The following is a 26395-nucleotide window of genomic DNA, read 5'->3' on the forward strand; positions in this document are numbered from 1 at the left end:
ATATGACCAATTACGTGTTACATATATGGGGTACGAGAACGCCGAAAAATCAAGCACCGTTTTTGTCGTACAGGTGTACATCCGTTCGCCCATTTCTTTCGAGATGAGTCCCTGTCGAAATAAGATCGCCCCTGCGTCCCCGACGCGTATTTAGTTCACCACTGTCGATTCTCGATCATGGGACGTGATCTTATTGAGATCAGGCCGCGGTACTTTGTGCTCTGTCTCGTTGATTTCTTGTTTGAGTCGAGTCACTTGCGTTTCGGTGTTCGATATCGAGGGCGAAAGTTGAAATGCAGCGGGGCACCTACAATAAGGGAAATTTCAGTGACGCGATGTGATTCCGAGATACGGTTTAATCTTTAAACAGTTGGATCTTTCTTGCTCGTTATTCGATATTTTTGTTTGGACACGTTTGGCTTAACGATTGTTATTCATTCACGGGCAATCGCAAAGTGAAATTTTTCTCTTAAGTTTCTTCAGAATGAAACTGTGCCTTTACTGAAACAGTTTCAAACATTTAACTTGCAATTAGTGAATTATTATACAATACCAACATCTGAGAAGTCAAAGTGATCGATTCCACTATTTATTAATATCTTACATTAATTGTATAAGTACACGTTTACTCGATTCTCTAGAAGTAAAAACATCCTTGTTCATTAATATTAGAACACTTGGTATCATATAAAAAGTGACAATTGATATAAATTATCAAGATAACTATTATTAATAGACCATGATTTTGCAATTATGCAAGATAACGATACACAGATTTCTTATAACTATTTCTATGAGTGTTACAAGAAAAGCATGATATATTAAGAATCATATGTCTTGATCCCCACAATCCCTTGATCTAAAAATTTCACTGAAAAGGTTTTCTATGAAACAGATGCAAAATTTAAATCGAGATTTGGGGTTAATTAAGAACACATATAGCAGAAAAATTAATAACTACTGCCAGAATTTGTTAATACGTGATATATGGAAATGGGAAAAAAATTGAATGTTATATGTAATACGAAGATCAGATTTTTACGGTAATGTCGAATGTATGAATTCCTTATTTATTTTAACAATTTCTCTATGTATCTTTACTAGGTCTCGAATCAGGCAATAATTCTTAAATAGCTTTCTAATTATTCTTCACTCTTTGTAAGTATTTTAATATTTGTAAACAGGGATATACTCCTACAACTTTATTCATTGCAAGATGAGATTTACAGAACGAAGAGCGAAATGAAGAAATAAAAAAAATATTACAATTAGAATTTCATGGACTTCGACAACTGACTCGTAGCGTTGATCGTGGACTATTAAAAATCAGTTGTAAAAGAATCGTCCAGCAGTAACTAACATTATATTACATCGTTATTATTATTACTATTATTATAATCTATAACTGGAATAAATATATATATCAGCGTAATAAAATATTCAAAAATCATACCAGGTTTACTATAAACTCTCTCAACCGACCAGAAGGAACCCACATGGTTCAAAAATTCCTATATAAATCTCCATGTAGACTGCACAACAAACCCTCGCCGAGGCAAACAATCTCTTCCCCTCGTATCGGTAGCACCCTCTCGGGCGCGCATGCTCGACACTCTGGAGGATCGATCGATCGGCCATAAATTCGAAAACGACAGGGTGTCGAGGAAAGGCTTTTTATCGCGGTAGAGCAGGAAGCCGGGCAAATATTTTCGTTACGTCACGTAGTGGAACGTTGACTCTCGTCGCGGTCGCGAAAATATTGACCGTAATCTCGCGAGTGAACCAGTTATATGGCGTGTGTATGGGGGCGACGACGAGAGAAGCGAGAGGTTTGACCAAGCCGTGGGCCAGCTCTCTGAGCCGAGCACAATGGCTAAACTAATATTGAAATATTGCCGGCCGATTGGGCCCGGTGGGCATTTTTCAACGTCGCTGCCGAAGCGCGGCCGCTAACAAATGCGTCTGATTTACGAGCCCAGCCCGAGCCATTCAATGCCGATTGTTAATACGAAATCATTTATTTTGCGTCACGATCGTTATGCGTTCTCTTTACGCGACCAGAGAAAGAGAGAGGAACTGTGTCGAAAAAAGAAGTTGGTCAAACGCCTGTGTCTCTCGAGAAGTAAGGCTGTATGTATGTATATATAAGTTGGGCGTGAGACACGGCCAGAGAGACGAGTTTATTCCCCCGGTTGGAATTGTAATTTGACCGGTCGGGGATAAATTAGAAACGGGTCCCGCTCGCGGCAGCGCCAGCCGTCCATTGATTGTGAAATATATGGGGACATTTTTTAAACGGTGACGCGACGCGCCGCACAGATAACGAAAGGCGCTCTTGTTTTTGCACCGTCACGTGTGCCACACACCAGATAAAGCCACCGATAGCCAGTGCTACGAGTGTTTGTGCGATTCGTTGATAACTGTTATCGCGCGCCAAAGCGTTCCAGCAACGCTAGGGTAACAGGGATTTCGATTGATCGATTCGCCATCGATCTTTGTCTAATATCAGCTGCGGTTCGATCTTCCATTTGATCGAGATTTCGGTGGAATCGAGGTTGAAGAATCGTTGGATCATTGAATTGGATGTAATGGGTTAACTATTAAGGAACAAAGTATTGGAAATCTTTCTGCAATTAACAGTATGACTTGGTTTTATTACGTATCAAAACACACCCACTATTTCAATGTAAAAGTGTATTTGATATACTATAAAATATTGCAAAATATATAGAGAAATGGAATACACGATACACACTGTACGATAATCAAGTATCAATGAACTGACTTTGATTGGATGACAAATAATTGTGACATATAAAAACAATAAATATTTTAACAAAAAGGATAAAATATTTCAAGTTTTTTAGATCTCATAAAATCATACGTTCTAATCGATGGATATTTAATTGGGTGATAGTTTGTAAATTGAAATAAGTGGTAATTGAAATAAACTATCAAATTCTTTCAATAAAACAAATCAAGCATCAGAGTATAATTATACTATTACTGTTCCTCTAAGTATAATGATCTATATTCCAACAAACATCGTATTTTAATCACTGATACGAACCAAAAGATCGAACTTATCTTACAATATACCTAAACCGTACTATATTAATCCTAACATAACGAAACATGAGTAATTTCTAAAATTTTCTGAATCTTGTTTCAATACATATATGCATACTATGTGCATGTACATGTTCCAAACACACTTCCTGTCTCATGTTTCCGCTTTATCCACGCACTCCATCCCATTCGCAATCTTACGCTATCATGTATCCACCCATAAATAAAAATTCCGATTTGAATCACACGAAATGAAATAATCGGAAATGAATTCCTTAAATAACAACACTTGGACATGTTAATTCTCTTATACTAACTTGTGTTCCTGTATATTAATTGTAATATTTCTGTATTCTAATTTGTAAGATTGATAGTCCTGTATACTAACTTATAAAACTATGTTTGTTTTGTCAAAAATAAACGAGTGTCCAGTCATTTTTAAGCGGCCGTACATACAAAATCGATGATGAGGCATCTGGGCGTCTACTTCTGTCACCGATCGGGTTCGTTTGTTCGTCCAAGGCTGGCTCGTAGCGCTATTTCCTGCGGAGATGCGCCCACGCGCGCGTGGCGCGAATCTGATTCAAAATTCCACGGAGTGTATATTGATTCAGCTGAATTAACACTTAACACGTTCGCGCAGCGTGCCGGCGTGGCGCGGCGCGGCGGCGGCCACGCACGTCGCTTCGTGGAACGCCTCGCGTTTGTGAACCGCGATCTCTCGAGGCCGTCTCTGTTTAGGAGTTGCTGACAGAGCCATGAGGCAACGAGTGTTGCGCTATTCGAACCGGAGGAAATCGAACAAGCTCTAAATTCAACGGAACAACTCACATGCGGGTATATAGCTTCCGATTGCTTAAGATATTCTTGGCAAACCTCCTTCTTTGAGCTTTTAATTGATCATTAACACGTTCACCACGTACGATGCACGTTCGGGTTGGCACATTTTTTTCGGTTATGTATGATATCGACTTGAATGTGGCACGTGAACTAAAAATCACGAAATTATGAAAATGAAATTATTATTTTATAATAATTCATATTAAACACATAGGTATGTAAAGTTGCACAATATAAAGACAGTTATTGTATGAAAATTATTTGTTAACGTACAGCATTGTAAGAAATGAAAGTCGGATACGCGGTGAACACGTTACTACATTGGATGACAACTAGAGAAATACCCACATCTCAAAAATATAAACATCCTACTGAGAAATAAAAAAAGACAGTCAGCGCTAAGACCATAAGAATGTGAATTTCGTAAAGAATAATAGATACTATGTATATTGAATTCAAATACTAGGTATCCAACAAGTATTAGAGTATAACTTCCATTTACGGTTTACTTATCTACGTTACAAACCGAACAAAGAATCAAAATTTCTCTGTCGAATAATATTGGCTTGAAAAATATCAACGCACCTCACCAGTATCCCATCACGTTTCAAAAATTCCATTAAGAAATAATAAGGATCATTGATCAGTTTAAGAAAGTTGTATATACAAAACTTTTTGAACTTGGTTGGGATGAAGCAACCTTTGGTATAGATATACTTCAATTAATAATTTTCAGTTGCCATTGTTACATTTCTTTATAAAATTCAGAAAGAATGCAATATCGCGTACATATAACGTATTCTTTATTTTTACAAAAAGACATATGCAGTATCATGTATATGTATTCATCGTTCGAAATTGCAATTGGCATACTTCCATTATTTCCACAATTTTCTTGAAATTTATATTAAAAATTGCATTTTCATATTAAGAATCGTTTATCAATAACGAAAATGTGCAACTAACAAACTAACAAACAATCATAGTTTCGTGCAAAAATTAAAAGCACGACGGAACTAATGAAACAACCAACGATATTGAAACTTTGAAGTCTCGAAAACTTCTCGTTCCCTTTTCTCCTTTTATGAAACTCATCCCACTTTTTCCCATCAATATACTGTATCACGGTCGTTATTAAATTGTACTGACCTATAATATTTCGAAATCCGCGGGCATTTTTTGACCCTTCCTTGAGTGTCCTAGGGTTAAACATCAAATAGCATTTCAGGCTAAGAATTCTACAATAAGAAGATTCACACGAAACGGGCATACATGCAACTTCCTGAAAGCGATCTAACCAGGTCGCGTTCTCAGCGCCAGGTGTTCCATGCGTGGATCTGTCGATCCGCTACAGCGAAATCGATTCTCCCAGCAGAGATTCATTCGAAGCGATTCGTTCGATCGCGGTTGATCGACAACGACCGAGCTACTCCGTTACGTGGACCCAGTCGATCCATTCTGTTGGATAGACGGCTACGAAGAAACGGATCCCAGCCGGTAGTCTTTGACCATGCCGACGCGTGATACAACGTCGAATGCGACCTTAATTGGCGCGTTTACCTTAACTTTCCATTTAAATACTTGGACGAGGTTAATACGAAGCAGACCCGTAAACCACGCGGCCGAAGCACGTTCTCGCGGTGACCTTAAGGCGCGTTTCCCACAGTGTGTCTCTTTTCGCTCTTTCTATAATGCTGAATGAAGGCGACGCGATGCTTGTTCGTAGTGATCGAATCTGAAACATTTCGAATCGCTTCGGGCCTGCATTATGTGTATAATGGTTCACAAGAGTATTTCACCTTGCTACAGAAAATTTTTATGAATATATTATGTGCATTATATGAGACTTTTTGAAATTTCATTAACATTGTAATCAGACGCGACTATCGTGATCGTATTGATAAAATTTGAAATCAATTCGAAAATTTATATAGAAGATGCAAGATATTTATTGCAAGACTTTTAAAAAAAGTCGGTATACAGCATTCATGTGCTATCGATAGGTCTTAAACATGTACTTGATGGTCTCACTATACAGTATATTCTGGCTTATTAATTTAGCTGAATATCCATATACTTTGGAGATTCTTGCGAAGTGTACGTTTGCAATAAATATCTTGTAACTTCTATATACATTTTTGGATTGATTTCAAATTTTATTGATATCACCACGATAATCGTATATCGTTACGGTACTAATGAAATTTTTAAATGTTTTATGAAGTACATATATACATAAAAATGTCTATATTCGAATACTTTCGTGAGCCAATGTATCACAACAAATGTGAATCATTCATCGAGCATGATTAGAAACCTTTATCATAACTTTTTTATCGTAACACGAACTCTCCAGACTTTCTTTATTATTTTATGTCAATGACACTGCTTAAACAAAAGCAATCAAGACACTCGTAAAATATCGAATACTCATCAAGCTCTCAAAACCTACCTAAACTCTTAAGATCTTTAAAGATTTTCAAGATTTCCAACCTGATCAAAATTTTCAAGTGTTCGAATCAAGCTTCGAATAACATTTGAGGCGATTCGAATTTACTCGATGCAATTCGAAGTGTTTCAGATCCCATCACTACTCGTTCGCCATAGGGAGTCACTGACAGTCGTGTGGTATCAGGCTAATGAATTGAAGCTCCTTCACGGGGCTCTCCCACGAACCGCTTATGAAAGTTCATGGCTTCTTTTTTCTTCTCTTTCTTCCGTTTGGTCTGTATTAATTGACGACGGTTGCGTGAGCATGACATGTCGCCATACATAGTGGACGTCGTGGGCTTTCGGGAAACGTGGGTTACTCTTCAGGACTCTGGGATGTCCTCGTGTTGGGAAATAGATGCAAGTTCCGTGAGAATCACCGACAACACGGATGTGTTGAATTTTTCATGAGATTTATGGCGGATGATTAGGTGCAAACGTTTTATTTGGCTGGATTTATGTACTGTTGGAGAATTCTTGCCATTGCTCTCTTTTTGATGTTTTTTCAGTTTCGAGGTCAAATTTTGAACCATTAGTTTAGCATTGAAACTCTAATTCTAATTCTCTTATCGTTCTAAGCCTTCAAAACCTTTGAAAAAGTATTGAGATATTCACAAATGTTTCTATTACATTGTAAAATCCATTAAATAAACGTTTAAGATTCTTGTCAATAAAGAGAAAAATTTAAAGGAAGATTTATGGAAGATAATAGTCATATACCAAATCAAAGACAGGAAAGTAATTGAAATCGACGTACTTAAAGTGCTATTGAATTTCCAATCTTCAGAATTTTCAATACATAGAATTATAGTAACCAAGACCACTCTAATCTATACAAGAAGTCTGTAAAGTCTAAGCCTAAAACCGAAATCCTCAAGAGACAAGCAAACCCCATTCATCACTTTCTACTAACCTCCCTAACCCTTCCAAATCCTTTGAATCCGACCAAAAAGAACCAGCTTCCAAGCCTCATCTTCCCACGAGTTTAAAGAACCTCCACTCCCACTTCGAACTCCATTTCACTATTAACACCGACCAACAAGAACAAGCAACGAAACAAGCATGAGAAGAGCCTCAGAATATTAAAACTTAAGTATAGCGTGTTACGAACACAAAGAAGAAATTTTAATATATATTAAGAAAAGAGCATTTTGATTTATTTAATTCTTTATCAAAATCAGTAAAAAAAGTAAAAATACTTTGATTTATTCTATTGATTCAAAATGATAGGTACTTGAAGAGCATCATAATAACTGCAGCGCGAATGTTTATGGAATTCAAATTTTATCAATATTATTAACAAAAATGGAATCTAACTAAGGATGTGTTTCATTTATTAAATATTATAACGTATTCTTTATTTTGAGTATTTTACATTTCTTGTGTTAGAATTCATATGAATTCCAGGTTTTTTGCTTTTTAAATTTCTCATATATAATAAATGATAATAAATGCAAAAAAATTCAAACTACTGATAACTAAAGTTTGTATCCGACGAAAGCCATCGGAAATAATAATTTTCCAAGGAGCGGCATATAAAAGTGGTACGAAATGGGCAAGATAATAAACTCGTAAAGATCATTATGCATGTATGAAAAACTTAATGGTGCAAAAGTAGATAGAATACAGATAATATGGGTAAATATGTAAAATATCGACCGTACAATGCTCGTTATAATTTTTAATGGGTAAAATAATTCTCTACTTGGGTCCTATTTTTTAATCACATTTGTAACTCATAATAAGCAGAAATAAAATAAAACAATAAAAGATCCAAAGCATAGTGCTCTTTATAATACACGTATAGTAGATAAAATAATTTTTTATCTAGATGATCTATCTTTCTAATTATATTCATAAAAATATAAATCCGCAAAAATATCTAGCAGTGCATTTATAATTTGCGAAAAGAATTCAAGAAAATAGTAAAAAGAGACACTGAAACTCGTGTGGTCACGCGCAATAGCCGCGAGACGTGGAACGCGGAGACGCTATCCGATTTATCCTCGATTTCGCTATCAATCCCCGACAAAGGGCGACGCGACGACGCGACGCGCGTCGGCCACGAGGAGCCACGAGCCGTCGCGTGGGACTAAGCTGCTCGGTCTCCCTCCTTTCCGTCCCTCTCCTATGTATTCTCGGTCGCGAGTGCCAAGCCTCTCCTCTTCCTCTTCGTTCGTCTCTCAACCTACTCCTCCACCTTCGTTCGCCGCTGTTCCACGGCACTCCACGCTCCCTCGAGCTCGACGTCTGCTCTTGCACACGCTCGACCGGGCACGCACACGCGCGTGACACACGCACGCTGAACCCACGCCACACGCGCTAGTAGGAGAGCGAGCTCACGCGCGCCCACGTGAATACGCCGCTGTACAACTGCTCGCTAATGATCGATGCATTTATTTGTTTAGCCTCTTTCAATTTTCAATTGCGAAATCACCTGATGAGCTTTTGGACTAGCTTAAGAAGATTGAGATGCGAGAGGCTGAGTCTTAAGATGTTTGTTTTTAGAGAATATTGTAAGCATAAAACGTGAAGAGGATTTTTAAGGCACCTTCTTTTTATTCATTTTTATATGTAAATTTTAATTTCAAAAATAGCGAGGGAAAGAGGGAAATGAATTTACAATTCATGAACTTACTACACATGCGTTCTGGACACGAGTTCTTCGAACGTGAATTATGATCAATTTATAATGGATGTTTCATACCTAGTTAGATATCTTTTTTGTTCATAGTTATATTCCAATGTTAAATATTGATTTTAGTAAAACACCTCAAAAGGGGAAAAGAAAAAAATCAATTTTTCAATTGATTTATACACTATGAAATACACGTGTGAAGTATAATACGGTATAAAAAGTTCCTGAATCATGACTGTATTCCAAAAAATATTTTATGTCACATAAGACTCTTTCTGAGTTCATACTCGTATTTCAGTCTCATCCCTGGAAAATGGAACGAAGAAAAAGGAGATCGATTTACTACTCAACTTAAAAATCCACGAACTATATAAGCCACTTATAAACCATATTTCTCAAGCACAAATTATTCTCTACGCGTCTCCAAAAGATATTTCACTTCTGCTGAATCCATACCCCATATTCCAGTCTCGTCCCTAAAAAAATGAACATCCAGAAAAGGATACAAAGAAGAAAGAAAATCAATTCACGGGGTAATGCAACAACAATAGCCGCCAACACGATACACGTCCGCGGGCGTTTTTATCGCGTGGCCGGGAGATTTCCTCCGCTCTCCCCGGGGCGGACTTATCGCGCGTTAAGCGTCGCGAGAATTTATAACGTTTCGCGTCAGACGTTAGGTGTTCCTGGTGCCAAGAGATCTCGCGGCCTCCGTTATAATTCATTCGTTTGGGCGGCCGCCAAAGTCGTACGTTTGCGCCGGCCACGGAGCGTATACGCAGAAAAACGAATTAGCCCCGGTCGTCGGTGCCAAACATCGCGTGGCGGCCTGCACTCACTTACGCACGTGCGTGGGCGCTCTTTGGCGTCAATAATACCCAACGATCGTCGCTCTGTTTCGGGGTGAAAGCCGCTTTGAGAGCGCCAGCGAACAGCGCCATCGCGTCACAGCTCTGATGCATCGTCTTCCTTCAACCTTTTCCCATGACGAATTCGTATAAATAGTCACCGCTTGGGCCTTCCTCGAATCCCCATCGCTGCCTTTGACCTCTATCCTCTCTTCCTGTTCCCGCAATTATGGGAATCGCTCGATGCGGTGAATCCCTTGTCTTGTATCACGATATTTGGGACAGATCTACATAGTATAGATTATGATTTCATCGTGATACACGTGGAATCGAGGAACACGAATGTCTTAATACTTTCCTTATATACAGTTAAAAATAAAAAAAATATAGTCGAAAAGATTACTGAGAAATAAAGTATTGATATTAGAATTTGCCATTTTTCATGCGCTGATTGAAATAAAACTGACATACATTATAAAAATGATTGTCGAAGTGTTTCATCTTATCCTTCTCTTATATGTAGTTAAGATAGAAAGGAGAAAAAATATATTCAAAAGAGCTATTGAAAAATAAAGGCTTGACATTGGAATTTATTATGTTTTTCATATGGTAATTAAGACTGCCAGCCACAAGTATTAAGACACTTATTGATAATTAATATAAATTTATATTTATACTTCTTTAATTTCCTACTTATTTTATTATGAACTTGATTTTTCATTCGCATTACTCGTGTCTTATGATATGAAATATAAAGTGAAATAAAATTTATTAGAATCTTTCAATAAATATTATAACCAGCAATTGTCCTCATGTTTATGACAGCTGGTGTACACTACAAAAATAATTGTTGAAACGTTTAATCTCGTTGTTTATTAATTTTTCATTGTTCGTTAAATTATTCTTACACACCATTATGCATTAATAATAATTTCGTTGTTGTTTATAAAGCAGTGTGACGTTGACGAAATATTGAAAACGGTTCTTTTTATAGATGCTTCATTACTATCTATTTGCTTCAAACCAATTAATAAGCATACCAATTAATATCGCTCCCTAAAAATTAAATTTTGTCCGCACATCAATTAAAAGAAATTTCACGCGCGGTCCAATTAAAATGACTAAGTATCCAATTTCCATCCACGATAATATCCTAACCAACCCCTTCCACCTAAACAGATAACTACCATCCGATTGCACCAGAGTACTCAAACGGACGGGCATGTTTTAATCATGACCAAGCATTCGAATCACAAGTATTCAGCCGAATGAAACCAAACTAACAAAACACCAACCACACGACTTCAAATTAGTTTCGTTCTCAAATTTTACAGGGTGCCTTTTAACGTTGCTAATCGACTCGCTCTATCATCGAGCGGGCTCCACGCGAATTCCTTCATTCAAGCTGCACCTCTAATGTCGAGGGCTAATCTTTCAACGAACATGCTCGTTCTCCCTCATATGCATATTAATCGAATTATTTTTGAAGATTTTGCGAAACCCAGCTACTCTGTCTCTCTCTTCTCTGTCGTATCTTGTCGTATCGTGCTGGCTAATAAAAATTCGACTCGTGTGCACGAACGACGGATGCGCGAAACGTATAATCAGGCCTTCGTTGGAATAGAGGACGAGCTAGAGAGATTGTCTGAAAATTTAAATTGGCCTAGACCGCTCGTATGTTTCGTTCTCATGGGCGCGAACGCGTAGATTAGCCTACTGTTCGCGGTCTGTCACGAGCTAACCGGTGATTATCGCGAGAGGGACGTCAGCCACTGAAAAATTGCTAGACCATCGTACTGGCTGTATCGATTACGGTAGACAAAGGAGAGATGCAAGATAATAATATTATATATGGTGAGAAATTCATATTGCTTCGTTTAGTGTGCCTAGAAAGGAAGCTAATTTTCGCTTTTAATGGATGTTTTATATCAAATTTATATTTTTATATTTATCGATGGGGGAAACCTATTAGTAGAAGAAAAAAAGGAAGAAAATTATACATATACATATGACATACAGACTAGTCTATGTCATTTTAATGACACAATGAACGTGGATGCGTTTTAATAATACTAGTTTTTAGGGTTAATTTGGATCTTTAAGGTTGAGAATTTTGTGTATTTTCAGTAGTAATGAGTGTGAAAGAGAAAAGTGAAAAGAGTGCGAAAATAAATGAAATTCTTGTTTAGCAATCAAAGAGAAAATTTTACAAGGGGGATAAGAGCTAAAAAGCAGGAGTTCGTAAGAAATATGATATAATAGGCATTTGTATACACGGATATGCTATGAGTATACAGCAACTACGAAAAGTATTTGAAAAAAATGTGTAAATATTTTCATCATTATATAGGTATATACTAATAAATTAAGTCCAAGTATGTGTATATGTATTTATGAAAATAAGAAAATATACAAATACTTCTTGTAGCCCTGCATGTATGTATAGCATTTTCACAATACAAAATTTGTACAATAATGCTAATCAGAATTACAAATTTCTTAACATAGAACAGATGGTAAGTAATGATATTGTTTTGGCTTTGTAGAATTTCAATGTTAGACAAGGCATTAAGAGATTAGGAAATAAAACATCTTCGAATAATCTTCTCATCGATATAAACCTCATCCCTAAATGATTCCAGAAAAAAAGAAGAAACTAACTAGAGAGCTAAAAGCAGAATGATTGAAAACGGAATATGTATTGTTTACAAAGGATAAAAGAAAGGAAGCATTGAGATTGCTCAAACAACGCGATCCATTTGCACTATTGCCACTAATTATACTTCGATTATCTCTGCAATGATTCGTCGGTGCTTCGGATACCGAAGCAGCCAAACGAAAGCAACGCAATGGCGACGGCTACCTTTCTTTGCTCGAGAGACGGTGGCAAAAAGTTAATTAAAAACGCGATTACACCGAGCGTCGTTTCATCTGTTTGCTCATTAACAGGCTCTCCGTGTCCAATCCGGTGATTAGATAGCCTATGCCACCCGTGCCGCAATTTCGATCGACGATGAAGCAACGGTCAACCTGACTGCTTCGACGCGAGTAATTACGTTGGCGTTTCGAGAGAGGAGGAGAAAGAGAATGAAAAAGAAGAAAGGCAATAGGATAGGGACGTCGAAATCCACCTTCGAAATAGGCAAGCCTAAAATTATCGACAACGAAAAAATCTCTGCTTGTCGCGGATGGGAAATCGTCAATTTTTATCGCGGGATGCGTCATGAATATTTATACGTCCCATACCGCGGTATAGCAGATATTTTACAGCGCGAGGATTCACGCCAACGATCGTCGACACACATCATCGGAATCCACGTCAAAATCGAGCCGATAAATTCGTCTGTCTGCCGAGTCAATTACGACCGCTAGACGCTGGCTACGACCGTGCACCGCGATCATTTATCGCTGGCCTTCGTTCTCACCCCTGCTATCCCACCGTTTTTGCATCGATATGCTTCGTTGGCATAGGAATTTTGTAGGAGTGCTTCGGAATTGTGATAATTTGGGCACTGCGATAACGCTGATATTATACAGATGTTGAAAAAAATTATTGGCTTCGTATTAAAAATGTTGACAATTCGATGTTTACAACGTAGACTGATGTTTTTGGAAATTCATATTTTTATAAATGTAACTGAGGAAATGAATCCTTAGTAAAGACATTTGTTTTGTCTAGTAAAAATTATAAAGAGTACACTATTTCTCTAAAATACTGAATATTTTATATATTCTTCCATATTATGTACTTGCACATTTTTGCACTTTTCAATTTCCCAAATACATAAATCAAATTCAAAGTAAATACGAACGAAAGTTTCAAGCAATTCTACGTGAAATTTCAGTACAATTATTTAATCCGCGCGCATTTAACTCTGATAGTAGAATATTTGACGCAAGGCGATATCTGGCTATACAGTACGTAATAAAATGTCCGATCTGCAATGTCCACGACTACTTACAATCTTCTGAAATTTCAATTCCCAACTACTTAAATTCACAATCTTGGAAACTCTACAACACACAATTCCCTCTAATTTACTTGTTTGCTTTCCCCTTCGATTCCAAACCTAACGATCGTGACTCCACAAGAAACCCGCAAGGGAAGGAACATTACAAAAAATGCTGCTTAAAAAAGCAGCTCGGGGAGATATCGAGGACTGGGTCAAAGAAACACGTAGGGAAAGAAAAGATCGTAAGAAAGCAGGTTCCCGCGAGAGGGAACACGCGAACCGTAATCCCTACAACATTCGCGAGACCAAATTTGGCGGCATTGTGAGGCAGCTTCTCGGTTAGGCGGGCAGCTGTTTCCCAGGGTCGCGGCCGACAGAAGCAACGACGAGCAACAAGACAATTCCGTATGATTTATATTTATGAGCGTACTGCCATTTAATAGCTGCCGCGCGGCATTGCGCTCACTGAGTCATCGAGAGGAACGGGCGACTGCCGGCGACTTGTCTTCTGGAAGCGGAGGACTTTGAATCATTCGAGCGCCGAAGCGAAACAGCTCGAGTCTTCGAAACGAAAACACTCGTTATTCGCCGCTGGTATGCGCCAGATTAATTAATTGGGATCTGATGATGCGTTTAGCAGCTGGAGCATGATAGAGAACGTGAGGATAACGTTTCTAGTTTGTGCACCTTCGTCGCTTTTCAGGTGCGTGGAAGAATCTCAGGCTCTCTTTGCTCGTGTACAAGACACTTTATCGGAACCTATGGCGATGAGTAATATGTTGAGAAGTTTTGCGTGTAATGTAGATGATGATGAACCGTGGAACGGTTGTAGATTCCACAGGAATTCTAGAGGACGAGGAAGTACATTGCATTCTCCGCTCACCAGGAGTACACCGAGAAGTAAAGTTTCTTGTGGTCTCAGAATTAATCAGTTTCATACCTTGTGCTCTGTATTGTACATACTATTTTGTGGTTTTTTGTAGTTGTATAGTTTATTCGTAAGATAACGTTGTATACTGTTTATAACATACACGAAGCACATAACACATAAATACAGAATTAATAAATACAGTGACAAACATACTTTAATTGCGTTATACAGGGTGGTTGGTAACTAGTGGTACAGACGGAAAGGGGGTGATTCTACGCGAAAAAAGAAATCGAAAATATAGAATAAAAATTTTTCTTTTGAGGCTTTGTTTTCGAGAAAATCGACTTTGAATTTTCGCTCGGTACGCGTGCGGTACGTTATAACGGATCTCACTGTAGATTGTTGTCTCGATGGAAAAATTAAAAAAAAAATAAAAAAAAATAAAAAAAAAATAAAAAAAAATTTTATTCTATATTTTCGACTTCTTTCACCCCCTTTCCGCTTGTACCATCAGTTACCAACCACCCTGTATATAGTATTACGTATACTATTTTATAGTACCATTTATATTAAAATTCTGCCATGAATCAAACATTCTTGCAATCCAATTGCTTCAAGTTTTGTAAAAACTAATAAGACAAGCAATATTTTTATATTTCTAGTATCTTAACGTTATGGTAAGCAATATTTTTAAAATTACAAAGAAGATGGAACAATAAAAAGTTCAACAAGAAACTTGCAACTTTCATGAAAGCTGTGATTTATCGTATTCTTTCCTCGTATAATCAATTAGAAAGACACAAGCACCATTGAAAATCTGTAAATCGAACATAGAATCTTCACCCAGGAAATTCTGCGAAACGATAAATAAGGATCTGCTGTACAGAAGTATCCTAGGACTATCAACTCCCCCGATCAAAATCCATCCACACACAAAGGATACTCCACATGAGCGAAAGAGGTCCTCCCACGCGAAAAAGAGTCGCACACGGCTCTCCCTAATGGCTCTCCCTCAGAAGGGAAGAAAACCAGGGCGCAGCATCCGTTCGATCGATCCTCATTATGCACGCTGACCCCGCCACGACCTCATTCTCCGAGACGGAAATTGGTTTTATAATTTAAACCAGCCACGAAGGTAATCGAGCCCTCCTAGAATGGCCCCGTGAGTGCCGTATTAGGTTTCTGCCGTTAGCATTCACGACACCACCATAACCAAACCTTTAGAAATCACTTTCTCTGATTGACACTGAATGCTGCCCTCAGAGTTGTCCCGCTCGATTCGATCGTACCTGTTCGTTTATTATATCGAACGTCTTCGTGACGTCCTCTTACAGATGTCTATCTAACGTTTCGTGCCTCTATCGAGGCCACTGATCGAGATTCTTCTCTCTTTCCATGTCTAGTTTCATTTCGTTCGATCGTTCCTTTCTCGTTCGCGGTAGACGAACAACGATCGCGAAGGTACCAATGTTCACATGGAAAGACGACAGGTGTATCGAGGGGAAGATAATACCGTATGGTAGGCGGCTTACGCCGCTCATCTTCTTTCATCTGTGGCGGCACGGGCCACGGAACTTTTCAACGGCTCCGGATGCAAAGCACGACGCCGCCAAAGCGCAACACCGACGTGCCCAATGTACCATCGATATCTTCACACTCTTTCCGCCGAATTCTCGGAAGAGCATACACGTGCCAGCACTGGCGGCACATCTAATGAATGCACGCTAGTGGGGGATATCGATGGGCTACGAAGGGAAGAATCTGCGCGATCCGAAACAAAAGGGCAGGCAGTCTGTCTTACGCCATTAAATGTGTAACTCCTCGGTACTATTTGCATAGCAACGCGTCGAATGATCTCTCGGTGTTTATCGTTATTTGTTAGTTGTTACCAGTTGTCTGTTAAGTGTAATTGTTAATTGTTAATTGTTAACTCTGATTGTTGATTAGTTCTAAATAAACTATTGTTCGTTAAAAACACCAAGAGTAGTTCCTTACGCACCTATCACCATACCACCTCACATCTTCCTTCCACGTACCCCCGCGAGACACCGCCAAAAGGAGAGGAATTAATTATAAAAATCAGCGTCGTCGATTATGGTATTGTGGTGAACTTTACGAGTTGGTTTATACAATAATTAGACGAGTTGATACTTGTACCGTTAAATGTATTTAAAAGTATTTTTTAAATATATAATACAGAATACAGAATCAATAGTCGTTCGCTCAAAGTCACTCGCTATAAGAATGCTCGATACTCGTACGCTAGATAATGCTTACGTTCGCTCGATACTAATTGTCCTAATGATCGTGTTCGTTTATTTGTACTGGTCAGGGGAGTACCGGAAAGTTTAAATTCGACTTCGGTTGACGGTTGCACGTAACGGCGATATTGTTTTGTCCGGAGTTTGTTTATCGTTACGTTTTGTACGCGAAGAGGGTGTCAATGTCCCGAGGCAAAACAACAACATGAGTCGCTCTCGATTCGCATCGTCCTCTGACTCATGTGCCGCTACAGCATGTTATCCTAGTACCGTGATTTTCTACTGGTGTGCCTGAAGAATATTTGATCATGCAATATTCGGTTATTTAATCAGAAGCACTGACTTCTTTTCCTTTGAATTGTCAAGTAAAAACACCTGAAATTTACACAAAACGCAATTTTTATTCAGTTCTTTGATAATCTGATTCTCTATATCGAATTTTATTCATGTCCTGAATCGATATGGCCAAGAGGGCTATGAAATCTCTCGATTGCGAATTTTAAATAATAAAATGCAATGTATATCATATATCTCGAAACTTTAACCTACGGGGATCCCGTTAGGAAAAGGCGAGAGAGAACGGAATCCAGTTTCCCGTTGCTATGCTTCCCGGATACAATGCATCAACGTTTAAATTATAAACTGTTGCACCTAATTGCTACATAATTACGACACTGCCAATTTCCTCGCGAATTTTCCCCGCGTTAATGGAGCCCACCGTCGTTACGCGTTCGCAATTACTATCAATGCACCTTGAGCGACGATCTACTTCAATCAACGTGAATATCAGCCAACTCCATCTCGTTTTAATAACATATTTTAGGCGATCATTAGGACCATGCTCGACCACACGCACGTCAAACCGGAATCGTTGCTTGCCAGGTCGTAAGAAGGATTTCTTGGGACAGATGTCTGATTGGGATAAAATTGATCGATCTCTGTCCTAATAACGTCCCGCTCGTTTTCTGGAACCATCATGGGCTCACCGTCGTGACATTTTACGACAGTTTCAGCAAATTAGGTTCCAAGATAGATTCGTATCTACCAAATTCGTCCCTTCCTTCGTCTAATAGCTACTTGACTTTCCTGACTGTTTTGAACAATTTGAGGACAGCTTCTGTCCTTTCGGAGCGCAGATAATTCTGTGTTTCGAAAGCTGACATTATTTTAGTAAACGTGGGTGATTGACGTCCGTTGAATTTTTAAGTAGATTACACGCAAAATATTGTGAGACTTTTTTGTCTAGTAAATAGAGGTGCAGTCTTGGATGATTGTCAGTTGTAATATGAGGAAAATAACGTTTTAGAAAATTTTAGATCTTTGAAAATAGAAGAGCGAGTACATTTAGAATTCGCTAAGAAAAAAAGCGTTTGAAAATTGAAAAATTTTCTAAGTAGGAAATTTAACTTCTGTTTAGTCGTTTCCGTGATAAAAGCACTGGAAAATATTGAATAACTAAGCTTCGATTCCAAATTAAGTACTGATATCATAAAAGATTGCATTTCAATTAGAAGTAATTTCAACAAATAAATAAAAAAAAAATTAGAAGTAAGAAGTGGAACTTTCAAAGAGATGATATTATTTATTATAAAATTAAGTATGACGTAACAAGAGCAGTTATTTCTTCTCGTCCTACATTCTTGCATCCTAGAACAGAGTTGCTAGAACAGAGAGGATTTTTTTGTTGATGATGTCTTCGAGCCATCGTCGCGCCGTCTCGGGATCGAGCGAACCATGTGGCCGGGGTAAAATACGTCTATTTTCTTAAAGCTGCCGCTAACATGGAGCAAATGTTCTGACTCTAATACACGCTTTCAGCAACGTTTTATGATGACTCGCATACGTGCGGATATTTTCACAGTTTGTTCAGTGCGACTATCTGGTTCTTTGAGAAACGAAATCGGGGTTACGCTATCTATACACGATCAAAAGACGCTCGATACACCAATTAAGCAAGAAACTCGAAGATCTAAACTCTTGTGTACTACGAAGAATCTACTTTTCATTTTAAATTATATCATAATTAGACTGCAGATATTTATGTAAATCAACATTTTTATAAACAGTATTGGAGAAAAGAAATCTACGTAGAAATGTTTCATTTAATAAATATTATAAGGAGTATTCTATTTTAGATACTCTATATATTTGGCATTCTATATATTTTTGCATCTTCAAACTCACCATATGTGCATAAAAATCCGCAATCATAAGGAAAATTTTTAATAGAGTTGTAGATATGTACTTTGCTGACTATAATATGACACAATATTATACAACAAAGGAATGTTGGTTTTCTCAGGAAAAAATTTGTCTCTTCTGTTTAATGTCTTCATAGCCTAATTACTATTTGGCTGTGATTAATTGACGATTGGCATATTAATCGTAGAAATACATATCTTTGGTGATTCGTAAAAATGTAACGTACCAACGTCTTTTTTTTTTTATTTAATTCTTTTCATTCACAATTTGTCCAATTTGGATATTTGGTAGAAGCGTACCAAAGTATATAAATATTTTCCTAATTGAATTTTATCGTTCAATTATTTAATAGTTTGTTAAAGTTACAGAGGGTAAAAGAATTGAAAAAGTCGGCTAAAAAGTCTTATATCTATCCCGAATCAATTCATAAACGTTACAATAACCAGACTAACATTCCTTCCTCTCCTATAGACACACATTTCTAAAAGCAGTCAGAAATGTCGAACAAATACATTCGACGAAACCATTAAAAGACCCGAGAGAACGTTGTTCCGCTGAGAAAAATCTGTTTCGACCTGCTGCTCCCTTCTGTACTGCACATGCTGCTGTATCCGGAATCAGGGTAGTTCCGGTTTTTTTCCCATTCTTTCCATTGGGAAAGCCGAGACGTTCGGGGGCGAAACAACGTCGCTTGAAAAGACGTCACCGCCTTGTCTGCAACTCTTCCAACGACTGGGAAGGAAGTCTTTCGGCGACCGGCTGCTTCGGGGTAGAAGAGAGAAGAGAATCCTGGCAGTGTGGTCCTGTGTTCTGGGCGGACGTCCGCCCCGCACGATCCAGATATCGATCTTCCAGCATTGTTCCCTCAAGCTTGTTATTAACTGTCATAGATCTCACGAAATACCGACCTGTCGCCCGCGTCTTCCGCTACGGCTGCTAGTACAAATTAATTTATCACGAATCCATTAAGTTTTTCCTTTTTATTCTCAGCATGCACTTGTTGATTCCCGCGAGCGTGCAATTGGAATTTCAATTATGGGCCTACGATCATGATGGTTGGTTATCAATTGGGAAGATATTGTGGTTATTTTTGCTGGTTGTAGAGGAGTGAGTGGATTCTTAGTATAGCGCTGTTTTTAAGTATTTCATTGTTTTTTATGTTGCTATTATGTTATTGAGGATTGATTACGATTAAGATGGTCAAATAGCTATTGCAAAGCAAATGCATAGAATACTAATATCGCGCATTCGAATAATAGGATTTTAGGAAAAGGTCTTAGGAACGAAAAGGTTAATATAGAAAGTTTCATTAGAAAATCAATCTAATAATGTCGCGTTGCGATCTTCCTGCAACGAAATCTCTTTTAAATTTCCATTTTTTCGATCATAGTACATTATTTCATTTTTAGTTAATATAGTTTCACAATATAATATATTTGATTAATAATCGACTGTTAAGTATATCATCTCCAAACCCCTTAACTTTACACTTTGCATTGATGTATTTAACATTGCTGAGTTTAACACCGAGACTTCCAGAAAATGCAGCGATGTTAAGAATAACAATGCAAAGCGTACAAGTGTTAAGTAAGATACTCAGATCGTGAAAGCATAAAACTCTCATATACAATTCCCAACGAAAGATAGGATTCTTAGTCATAAAAATTATGAACCATCGGTTAAAATCCAGTCATTTCTCTTCCTACGGTATGATATTCAATGAAAAATAATTCGACGACACTTTATTATTAATTAACAGCCTAAAGAAGAGCTCAAAAAAGAAGAACAATGTGTACGATGCTTTACAGACGTAATTGGAAAATCTAGGCGGAAATGTAAGCGGTTCAAAGGCTCGACCGCCCTCGTTGGAGCAATTCTGCACCCTCAGGGACCAGCAGGCCACAAACTGCAGTTTTTCGAATCCGGGAGCCCCGAGGGGTAGTAAGGTGAAGCGTATCCGCGAGTGCGGTGGTCTTCCATTCCGGCAAATGTCCGCCCCACGCGACCTCAATTTATTCGACACCTCCCCTCGCCTTCAGCGCTTGGAAACTGCTCCGAATCTTTTTGGCGCGAGGGAGCAAAGCAGTATGCGTCTCGAATTCGATCGAGAACAGACCGAGAATGGCCAAGGGTGAGCAAAACCCGCGGTACCGGTATCGTAAAAGAGTTATTATGCTAATGAACAGTGCGCACGCCTAATTACTTCCTCGGGAAAGGAAAATATCTTATTCGGCTATCTCTCGGCTCGAGAGGCGCGTCTTTCGGTTGCGAATTGGGATCGATAAGAGGCCACTATTCTGGAGTATCGTAAATTATTGACACGTTCGATCATGATGTTTTTACTCGATACAACATCTTAATTTAGTATTCGTCAATACTTACAATAGTATTCGTCAGTTCTTTTGCCGGTTTTTTTTTTGGAGAATTTTAGTAGTGTAATTTTGCATGCATTGATCTTGGTTTTAGATATCAGATTAGATTATTATACCTTTACATGTATACAGTGCATAGATTACTTAAAATTAGATATATACTGATTCTTATATGTAGGTATGATCTTGAATTTAGATATCAGATTACTGGACTACTCGATACGACGGACCAGATTCGCAGGCTGAAGAGGCACTACCCGCTTGACCTAAACGTTAGGTTCATTTAATTATCCAAATTAAACATATGCACTTACTTATAATACTTATAAATTATACCTATCTATAATAAGTAGATATCAGATTAAATTATCGTATTATAATATATATAAGTATTTCAAATATTTAGTTCCAGTGTAAATTATATACGATTAATACGATAATCTACATATATCTATCGAATTTTGTGTGTTTGTCACTTCAAGGAAACTAAAAATGCATTTTATCATAAAGTTATTTATGCTTACATATCAATATGTATAATTATTATTGATGTATATCTAAAAAGATTGAAAAGAGTTGAAACATTTAACTCGCACAAATCTTGGTATAAAATGATATTAGAAATTACAGAATCTTTCATTTGTTCAACGTTAAAGAGATAGCATTGATGATACTGAAGAGGACCTACAGGATATTAATACAATGTTAAGTCTACTACTTACATAAGTAAATATAACAGGTGTATATAATTTTTGTAACATTGTATGTCATATAACTTTACTTTTCTTTTATTAATAAAGATGAAAGTGAATAAATTGTGTTATCTTCCCACAGTGCATCTTAATGTACTAAAGAAATTCGTAGAGATGTCTTTACTACAATATTTTGTACGTAATATAATGTTTTTACTATAATATTGTATATTTATAAAATATATGTAGACTTTTTTTACTAACTATAGTTTACTACTTTCTGCATATCCCACATATCTCGTAAGTAAAGTATACTAAAAAATCTCAGAATTTCATGGGTAAAAATTTAAGGTCAAATTAGATAAATCAACCTTTTGCATCCTTCACATTCAACTAAGGAAACATCAGTTTTATCGTAAACCGGGGAATCCATGGAATCCAATGGAAGGGACATAAAATTCACCAGAAGGATGAGGCGTATAGTACTTGAAAACGACGCGTTTCTGACAGACCTTTCCTCGACGTGACGGACGCGGCGTCGCTAGTCTGGACGTGAGCCAGTCTTGCAAAATTCTCGTAACACGTGTTTCAGGTTCGTTGGCACGTGTTGGTGGTCCGTCGAGGCCTGTCGCGACTCCACACCGGCGGACGCCGACAAAGAGCGCCTCTGGTTCTCCTATTGTGGGGAATTTAAGTCCATGGAAACTGGACGCATTGTCGTGCCTGGTTCTGGTCTGACACGCACGTCCATGGATTTATCCTCGAAAATGAAAGGAAAAAAGCGGACGTAACCGACTAGTTTTCTTGGATCCTCGCCGCTATGAATTCTTCGCGTTTCCTCTTTTTGCTGCCGCCTTTTTCGTTTAGTGACAATTTTCTTTCTGTTGAACGGAGTCTTTTCACAGAATATTCTTCGTTCTGCTTCTTGAACGTTCTATGAGATTGTTTCAATGTTATACTTTTTTATATGAATAGCAAGTTTGAATTTTTTGAAAAATTTGTATGAGAGGAATATTTCTTCTTGCTTATTTATGGAAGCTTTGCCGATATATCGTTTGTTCTGCTTCTTTAATTTTGAGTGAGGTTTCTTCAATATTGTATTTTTGGCATGAATGATTGTTTGATTTGTTTTGGCCAATTTATATATAAAATCATAAGAGTAATATTTCTTCCTTTATATCTGATATGATAATCATATTTAATTACATGAAGTATCCACTTTTTATTTTCATAATATTAATTTTTCATAGTCATATAAAAATAGTTATATAAATGCTGTAATAAATACAATAGCCAATACATTTTGTAGTCACCGTAAATGGGAAAACAGTACGAAGGATAATAACGACAACATGATAGTCTATCTTTGGTGATTTTTTGATTTTTACATTAACAATAATATTACATTAAAAGTTATTTAATTAGCTAGAAAGAAGTATCTCAACATGATATACTTAAAAAGGATGGCAACCTCTTAAATCTGAAGATACAAATAGTAAGTCAATAAAATTGTATAGAAACTAATGGCACAATTAATTCGTCTAGGATCATCGAATTTGTACATTTCAAGATTGTTCTTATTTTAATAAATAAAAAGCATTTGTAATATTCTAGGAATATGTTTAACATACAATTGAAACGAGATATCGTGCAAGAGGAATCTTTTTATATGCTATTCAAACATGAGTTATATCTTAACGTTAGAAAACTAGAATTGGACGAAAATAAGCGAAAGGACGTAGTAATGTTAAAACTAAGAAATAAACGAACGAAATCAAAAGATTTGCGTGGAGAAATCGAAAGAAAAGTATTATTAGAATGCAACTCTTTTCTTCTCGTATATAGGTAATACAGCAATAAAACAAAAGTTCGAACCAAAGAAGCATCATAGAGCATGTTTCCCCATCCACCTAAAAATTTCGTAATAAGCGTCCTACCGATTTTCAAAGCATCGAAAACTAAATGCTAAACCCCATCATATGCCTGTCGATACATAATTACCAAGACGATACACGAAACTAGCTCGCGCACGGCACAAGGTGCATGCTACCCTCCCCCCCCCCCCCCCCCCCCCCGCCCAAAACCCTTGTATATTCTTCACCGAACAACACAGCCGGCTACCTTCTTAAATCTACACGTAGCACTTTGAAAAAAACGGGCGGACCTTGGTCTGGAAAGCGTGGCCGTCTTGGGAGGTCGCGGATGCGCCACCGGGGGATCCGCATGCCCTCCTAAATATGTTATTAGTACGGTCGTATAACTGCTTCATTTCGAGCGTATGCCCTGAAGGCGATCATCTGCGTCCGCGGGCCGAGGCCAGGACCGTGGCCCAGGCGAAACAACGAAAAGGAGCGAGGCTGAAGAGAATGGTAGGGAAACGTTTTCGCGAGACTTAGATACGGAACGAGACGACACGGGGCTCGCCCTCCCAGAAGTTTCGACCAGGGAGGCCTAGATTGTTTAATCGTCCCCCCCTAATCAATGCCATGGCACCCTGTAATTTCGCTAAATTGCGGTAGAGATACCGTTCTCTACGGGACATTCGGGGCGAAATAGGCAGCAGCAGCAGCTCTCTGTCTCGATGGTAGGTCTTAATTTAGCCGCGCGCTATAAAAGCTGCTAGTCGGCTGCTAGTCGTTTCACGGATGTTTCAGTTTTAGGTTATATTACTCGAACAGATTTGGTATTGTGATTTTTCGCTCGGTCTCTTGGATTTCGTACACATTTGGATTTCATGGATCGTGGGAATTGCAACACCGAGAAGTAACAAAGAGAAAGAGAGAGAGAAACAGCGAGAAAGAGAGAGAAATTCGATGGTTATATGCGGGCTTATGGTAGGCCGATTAGGCAGCTTCTCTCGAGCTGGGCGGAGAGAACTAATGCAAGGTATTAAATATAGTGGTCTACGGGGGCTTCTGTGATGATTGCGCGCCTACGTTCAACATTACCCATGAGCGGACGAGCTTAATGATCGCGTAGATTTGCGATACAAATCCGGCATGGAATTTCAGCACCGTGCCCACGGGGATGAAAACCTCGGGAACGTTCGTCCGACTATGCCTCGTAAAGTACCGTTATTATTGAAGCACGCTTGTCGTTAAGCTTCCATGTTGATGCGTGTAATTTCACGGAAGGGTAATAGACGATCTTTAGACCGAACGAATAAATCGATCACCGGTCAAATAGAATTTTCGCTCGTGGGTGAATCTCGTCCGCGAGAAGAACTTTGTAATTTTTTAAATGGGTAAGACCCGAACGAGCCTCTGATTTCATAAATCCTAGACATGAATTATGATAATTGGGGCAAGCATGATGTTTTTCTACAGAACATGGTCAACTTGTTGGCCTATCTACTTCCGATCACCGCGAGTCATGCGATGCATTTGCATGTAGATGATATTTTACGTTCACCTATTATTTTACGAGAATATATATTACAACTTATATTATAAGTTTACTTGTAATATGAATTAATTTATCAGCTACAAAGAAACAATTCCGTTATTTTAGTTGTATACTCTTTAAATGTGAAACATTTTTAATCTGAAAATTTGAAATATCAATGACTTCCTCTACATTTAACATTTTGAAAGAATATGATATAAATTAATTAAAATTAGAAATCTTTTAATAGAATAATATATGATAAAAGCTTTTGATTTGTATTATATTTACGAGAAGAATTTATAAGAAAAATTGTTTAACTACTACACACCCGTATTAATAACTCCTATCGTAAAATTACAGGTACGTCCTTGATAACTCGATCAATGAAGGGCCACATCATAATTACCTCCTTCGTGATATAATTACTTCATTCTAGAAACTATAAAAAAAAGAACGTAACGCGAAAGAAAGAAGAGATCTTAATCGACTAATTGTCTCGAGCGAACGTCGAACCAATCTGTTCACGTCAAATTATCTCTTCATTCAACCCTTATTATCGCGTACTCCAAAAAAATTCTTTAAAAAAGATCACTAATCGACACTGATAAAATATATTCTATTCAGCCTTTACGCTTTTAAAATATTCAAATTACAAGTCGTAACCATCAATTTATTTGGTTTATCATATACAGCAAAGAAAACAAAGATCCTAATTGACTAATTGAGAGGCTCGAAGGAAATAGGAGGCAAATGAAAAAGTCTTCAATTTAAG

The 26395-nt window shown here is 37.8% G+C and overlaps 1 protein-coding gene across 7 annotated transcripts in view; it reads right to left on the reverse strand.

Annotated features, from left to right (window-relative positions):
- Positions 1-26395, reverse strand: part of LOC126872552 (uncharacterized) — a 433925-nt gene that overhangs the window by 45658 nt on the left and 361872 nt on the right. Inside the window, exon 1 of one of the 7 annotated variants that reach the window (XR_007692052.1) lies at positions 3526-4433. The exons of the other annotated variants lie outside the window; for them this stretch is intronic. The gene's annotated coding sequence lies outside the window, so the exon portion shown is untranslated. Of the gene's footprint in view, positions 1-3525; positions 4434-26395 lie in introns of those variants that run through there. 7 annotated transcript variants of the gene reach the window in all.

This window comes from Bombus huntii, chromosome 13 (assembly GCF_024542735.1).
Source record: "Bombus huntii isolate Logan2020A chromosome 13, iyBomHunt1.1, whole genome shotgun sequence".
Lineage (NCBI taxonomy): Eukaryota > Metazoa > Arthropoda > Insecta > Hymenoptera > Apidae > Bombus > Bombus huntii.